At 39.3% G+C, this 6776-nt stretch overlaps 1 pseudogene; it reads right to left on the minus strand.

The window, feature by feature from the left end:
• Window positions 1-269: 269 nt before the first annotated feature.
• On the minus strand, window positions 270-1853 carry LOC105809028 (annotated as a pseudogene).
• Window positions 1854-6776: the final 4923 nt, after the last annotated feature.

A 6776-nucleotide genomic window follows, 5' to 3' on the forward strand; every position in this document is an offset into this window, starting at 1 on the left:
TTTTAAATTGTATATTAAGATTGTAATGTAATAAAACAGGGTATCTTTTCTTTGGATGCAATTTTTTTTTCTTTAAGCAAAAAAAAAACAAAACACACACACACACAAACTCCATTGCTATACATATGACTTGATTTAACTAGAAATCTTAGAAATATAGTCAATACCCAGGGCTAATGCTAAGAAAACAGAGGAGAGGCAGGGATAATCCACCACAACCAACCACAAAATGTACATACGGTTTTTTAGATTTAGTAGTATGGGAATGGCTAATACCTTGAATAAATGAAACCAATGATTTTAGGAAGATGAATATTTTGGCTTCTGTGACCATCTGATAGATCTGAATTCTGACTTTCAGGGCAATCTTTCTTAAAATATTGCAATGCCACAAAGTTTGCAACCATCATAATCGGCACAAAGTCCTTTGGGATTATCAGGAAAAGATCTAGACAGGTATCCATTTCCCACAGACAAAACATTTTGTGAAAGGGAATTCACCAAGAGCTGGGTTTATCTTAGCCTTGCACTTGGCTATTTCATGCTCTGTGGCCCCACACTCACAGCATATTCCAGTGCCCATATCCTTATTTTCAAGGGCAGCTGGGCAATTTGCAATTCCATGACCAGGTTTTCTACAATGGAAACCTACCATTGCATTTTTCTCTGCTGCTTGTCTTTTTTAATCATTTTTCTTCCCATCAACCATCTTTCTTTAAAGCTTCTGCAATTTCTTCCCTTACTGCCTCACTGTCGGTTGCTACCATCTCACCATTGTGAACCATCTGTGAGTTCTGTCTTAGATATTCCATGAATCCATTCACATCTTCACTTAAGTATTCTTTTTCTTTTCTTTTTGTTCTTTGTATGTTTTGTTTGGGATGCATTATTTTTATAGGTCAGCCTATTGACTTCAAGTTGTTTAAGCTTTGGTAAGTTTTGGCTTGTTCCCTCAAAGGACTTCTTTTCCATGTCCTCCTATGATGTTATGTGTTGTAGTAACTCATGCCCATCCGGTCATAGTTTCGTCAGAGGTACCTTCTCAATCTTGAGGGAATCCTCCAGAGCAGCAGTTAATGAGCCAGAGAAGCTTGCCCCCCACCCCATGGCAGCATCAGCACTTGACACCAAAAGCTGGAATTCCTTGTTATATTTTTGTTACCTTTTCTATACAATTATTTCAAAATCATATGTGAAAAATTGAAAAAAAATAGTTCAATTTTGAGAAGCAAAAATCTAGGCAGAAGTACTCTCAATTTTCTAAATCAAAGATACCTAAAATTGTTCTTTTTTTATAATTGTCAGGCTTTAGTCTGAAAATGTTGGTTCTTGACAGGCTTGTGGCCAAACAATGATCAGACATGCCTAAGTAAGGCAAGCATGAAAATGAGGTTTATTGAGGAGAGAAAGATAGGATTACAGAGCAAGAGCAAGACATATGTTTACAGAGCGGGATACACATGCCACAGATGATGTTCTGGCCCATTGTTGCAGCAAAGGGAGAGCAGAAGGGAGGGTGCAAAAAAAGGGCCTTCTTTATGGTCTGCATCTTGTTTTATAGTGTCTAGATCAGAACCTCCCTAGTGGCTCAGATGTCATCTGGAACCACTTTGGACAGTTGGGAATCACATGATCTAAGTCTTAGCTAAGCATGCAGGTTGTTCTAGGCCAATTTCTGAACTCTATGATACCCATGTTGTTAGGCCTGTGAGCTAGAGAGTCCTCTGTATTCTTTTGCAGCTGGCGCACTAAGTTGTGATTGACAGATTCGTAGGATATTCCCTCCTCCCCCAGGTATGGATAGGATTAGGGTGAGCCAGAACCAAGATGGGAGCCACAGCACCCACTTTCATCCCTAGGAGACCCAAAATCCCTCACTATCTACCTAATATAATTACTAGTACTATTGTTACTTTCCAAACTGGTCCTATTTCACAAGTTAGAGCTGGACTTCCTTGAAGCCAAGACTACACTGTGGATATCAGTATGATCTAGGAGTGATCAAAAACAATTTTCTACATTCTATCCATCAAGTGGTACTTCAGAGAAAATCACTGAAGGAAAGAATGAGATGATTAAATTGAATTCTCTAAAATAATATATTTTTAACAATAAGAACTTAGATATAACCAAGTGGTTGTATACTGATTGTAACAATCATCTTTTTAAAAAGCAAAATTATGCATAAATGTGAATTACCCCTAAACAAAGGGTACTACTTTCATTTGGAAATTTTGGGGTTTTTTTTGGTTAAAAATATCAATTTATTATTATAATAAAAATTTATTTGTAAGTTGACATAAAATCTGTATTTTTAAAATATTGAATAAAAATGCATTTGCCATTTGCTTAGCTTTTTGAAAAAAAAAATAGAACAAGGAATTCTCATATACCCTTGACTCAGCTTTTCCAAGTGAAAAAATTTTATATAAACACAATTATTAAAACTAGGAAATTAACATTTATGTAATAATATTTCAAATTTTATCAATTATCTAAGTAATTTCTATTTTTCTTTTTTTTTGGACCAGTGTCTGATTCTGAATCCCAGTTGCAATTAGTTTTCATGTATTTTTAGTCTCTTTCAATCTGAGAGATGTCTTCAGTCTTTTTTTGTCTTTCACAACATTTATACTTTTGACTGGTCAGTAATTCTGTAAAATATTTTTAATTTGTCTGATGTTTTCTCATGATTAAATTCACCTTATAAATTTTTGGAAAAAAAAAAAAAAATGATATATGTCCTTAAATGTTGGGATTTTTTTTTTTTTTTTTTTTTTTTTTTTTTTTGAGACAGAGTGTTGCTTTGTTGCCCGGGCTAGAGTGAGTGCCGTGGTGTCAGCCTAGCTCACAGCAACCTCAGACTCCTGGGCTTAAGCAATCCTTCTGTCTCAGCCTCCCAACTAGCTGGGACTACAGGCATGCGCCACCATGCCCGGCTAATTTTTTCTATATATATATTTTTAGTTGTCCAGATCATTTCTTTCTATTTTTTTAGTAGAGACAAGGTCTCACTCTTGCTCAGGCTGGTCTTGAACTCCTGAGCTCAAATGATCCAGCCGCCTCGGCCTCCCAGTGTGCAAGGATTACAGGCGAGAGCCATCGCGCCCGGCCTGTTGGGACTTTTAAGTGATCCCATTTATTAATCATTATTCTCTTTACCCTTAGAGTTTTAACAAATAGATAAATAGACTTTGGAATTAGACTGGAATAAAAGCATATGCTTTGTTACTTGCAAAGCTGAGTTAGATAATAGGCCTTAGACTTCAGTCCTTTCTCTTCTGAATTGAGCTAGTCACTCAGGCAAAGTCAAAGCAGGGAAGTAAACTCAGAGGCCTTCTCATGCAGAGGTAGGGACTAGGAAGGGGTTTTACTTTATGGAGGAGTGGGGCAAACTCTAAAACATTATTACAGTTGCCTAGTAAAACCCATGGGCCAATTCAGATTACACCATGATTGTTTTAGGACATTTTATGTTGCTATAACAGAATATCACAAAGTGTATAATTTATAATGAACATAAATTTATTGGCTCATGGTTCTGGAGGATAGAAAGTCCAAGATCGAGGGACCTGCATCTGGCGAGGGCCTTTTTGCTGTGCCATCCCATGGTAGAAGGGCAAAGAGAAAGCAAGAGAGATAGGCAAAAAAGAAAAGCCAAACTCGCCCTTTTATAAGGAACCCACACACCACACACAGGATAACAAACCCTCTCCCATGATAACAAACTCACTCCTGCAATAATGGCATTAATTAATTCACTCCACCCAATGATCTAATTATTTCTCATTAGTCCCCACTTCCCCAAACTATTGCATTAAGTTTCTAAAATATGCTTTTGGGGGGATACATTCAAACCTATTTTGCCTCTGGCATCCAAATCCATGTGTTTCTCACATGCAAATTACATTAATTCCATAACAGCAGTCCTAGTCATTTCATTTCAGCACCATCTCAAAAGTTTAAAGTCCAGAGTCTCATCAAAATCAGATATAGGTGAGACTCAAGGAACAATTCATCCTGAGGCAAATTCCCCTCCAGCTGTGAGCCTATGAAATCAAAACAAGCTATCTACTTCCAAGTTACCATGGTGGGACAGGCACAGGATAGACACTCCCACTCCAAAAGGGGGAAATAAGCAGGAAGAAAGGGATAACTTGGTCCCAAGTAAGTACAAAACAAAATCCAACAGGGCGAGCAACATTAAAACTTAGGGCTTCAGAATAGTCTTCCTCAACCTGATGTCCTGCCTCTGAGATCTCTTTGATGGGAGTTGAGCCTTCAAGGTTTTGAGCATCCCAGCCATGATGGCTTTGCTGTACTCGGCCTGTGCACCAGCTCCTACAGATTGTAGTCTCGTGCCTGCCTCTCTCCCAGGCTGGCTTTGCATATTGGTAGCTCTACAGTTCTGGGGTCTTGAGAACAGCCCCACTCCCATGGCTCCACTAGGCATTGCCTTTTTGGAGATGCTCTGCTGAGGCTCCGACCCCACAGTTCTGCTGGGCTCTACTGTAATGGGGACTTTCTACAGTGGCTCCATCCCTTTGAAATCTAGGTAGCAGAAGCCACACCCCCAGAGCTCTTGCATTCTTGCCAAGATTTATGACTTGTACCTTCTGTAGCAGTGGGTGGAGCTGCACCCGGCCTGCTTGAGCCATGGCTGTGGCAGCTGAGGAACAAGCAGTGCTGCATTGGAAGAGGAGACTTGTAGCCTCGGGCAGCAAACCTCAAGATCCCAAGGATTCCCTAGTCCTCTCTTCTGATGTATTTCCTTCCCCCAGGCCTTGGCACTCTGTGCTTGTGACAGAAGAGGGAGCAAAGGTAATCTCCAAAGTGCCTTTAGGATCATTCTCTCCTGGTCCTGCCAAATAGCCTCTGGCTTCATTCTAACCATATAATTGCCATATCAAACAGTTGTTTGGCCACACTTTTTGTTTCCTGTCCTGAGAAGATTCTCTCATTTTCTGCCACAGAGCTAGTCTGAGAATCTTTCGAATCCCTAAGTTCTATTTTCCTTTCAATTATAAATTCCATCTTTAAATCATTTCTTTCTTCTCATATTTTACTATATGCAGTTAAAAGCAGTCATGCAACACCCTGAAAGCCTTGCTGCTTAGATATTTCTTCCATCAGATATTCTAGTTTATCACTGTTAAATTCTGCCTTTCACAAAGCCCTCAGGCATGAACACAATTTATCCAAGTTCTTTGCCACTTGATGTTAATAATAAGAATGGCCTTTACTCCAGTTTCTAATACCTTGTTCTTTATGTCTCAGACCTTATCGGAATTGCCTTTACTGTCCATATTTCAACCAACATTCTGATTACAACCGCTTAAATAATCTCAAAGAAGTTTTAGACTTTCCCTACAGTTCTCTTCTTCTGAGCCCTCACCAAAATCACCCTTAATACTCTGTTTATGGTAATCTAGGGTTTTTTTCCTAGTCAGCTTCTCTAAGTTCTTCCAGCTCTACCCATCACCCAGTTCCAAATCTCTGTTCATAGTTTCAGGTATTTGTTACAGCACAGCCCTACTTCTTAGTAACAACTTTCTGTCTTAGTCTGTTTAGTGCTGCTATAACAGGGTACTTGAGACTATAAATTATAAAGATCAGAAATTTATTGGCACACAGTTCCAGAGGCTGGGAAGTTGTAAACACATCAGACCAATCTGGCTCAACCTATGTAACAAAATTATAAGTTGTTTTCCCATTACCATGGATGTCACTCCATGAATTAACATCAAACGTGTTTGTGGACAGGATTTGTCTTAGGAGTTTTTCAATGCTTTGCCCTGAAGGAATATGTGAACGTGTTGGTTTTCATTTCGAATGCTGTTACACTCGGAAGGGCGTTTCTGAAAGGCAGTAGCGGCTGTATGCCATGAGGCGCCGTGTTTCTCAGACCTAAAGGTTTGGATTTGCTTTGTAAAGCACAAGTGAATCTGTTAAAAACTATAAGCTGAGAGCTGACAACAGAGTGCCCTCCGGAACAAACAGCTTCCCAGAAACAGAAACGACAGCTTCCCGAATGGCTAAAAGCAAAGCTTTTGTTTAAACCACTCTAGACTACCTGTCTCCATTCACAATAACCTAATAAACATGGAGCTTACATATCTCTGTTTAACCCTTCTGTTTAAATGATAAACTTACCTTAGAATTTAGAAATTAACCTTTGAAAGACTTTGTAACTGTTTGTTCATGTAAATAGGATTAGTTAAAGAATCTGTAGAAGCCTTCTGTAAAAGCCTTTTGAAAATCTGTTAACCTGAGCGGAACTACCTGCTGTTATGTAAATCTGTTACGCCTGACAATTGTTCACTATTTCCTATAAGTTACTATGTAAGACCTCATTCGGGGCCTTTTGAGACCCACGGAGAGGTCTAAGCCCCCTGAGCTCCCACTTTGCCTATAATCTTTATAAACTTATAAAACTATATCTTGATCTCAGTGTATTCTTTTATTTCTTCCATTTTCCATTTTTCTCTATTATTTTCTTATCCCTTGCAACTCTACCAAAGGGACCCGGTTTTTTGCAGGGAACATTGGCCACGTTCCCCGCACATGGACCCCTAGGTTGAAGAGCATGTAACTTTAGGATGCCCAGATGCACCAAGCAGGCAACCATGGGCGAAACCTAAGTGCTTGGATTGAGATGTGGGGACTGAATTAAGAAGTAGAAACCACATAGAAGGATCCAGGATCCAATCAAATTGAGTCCTGGTGTCTCCCCATGGCAAGATCCAATCAGATCATGCCTCTTGGCATCACCTCAT

The sequence above is a fragment of the Propithecus coquereli genome, unplaced genomic scaffold, assembly GCF_000956105.1.
Source record: "Propithecus coquereli isolate 6110/MARCELLA unplaced genomic scaffold, Pcoq_1.0 Scaffold187, whole genome shotgun sequence".
Lineage (NCBI taxonomy): Eukaryota > Metazoa > Chordata > Mammalia > Primates > Indriidae > Propithecus > Propithecus coquereli.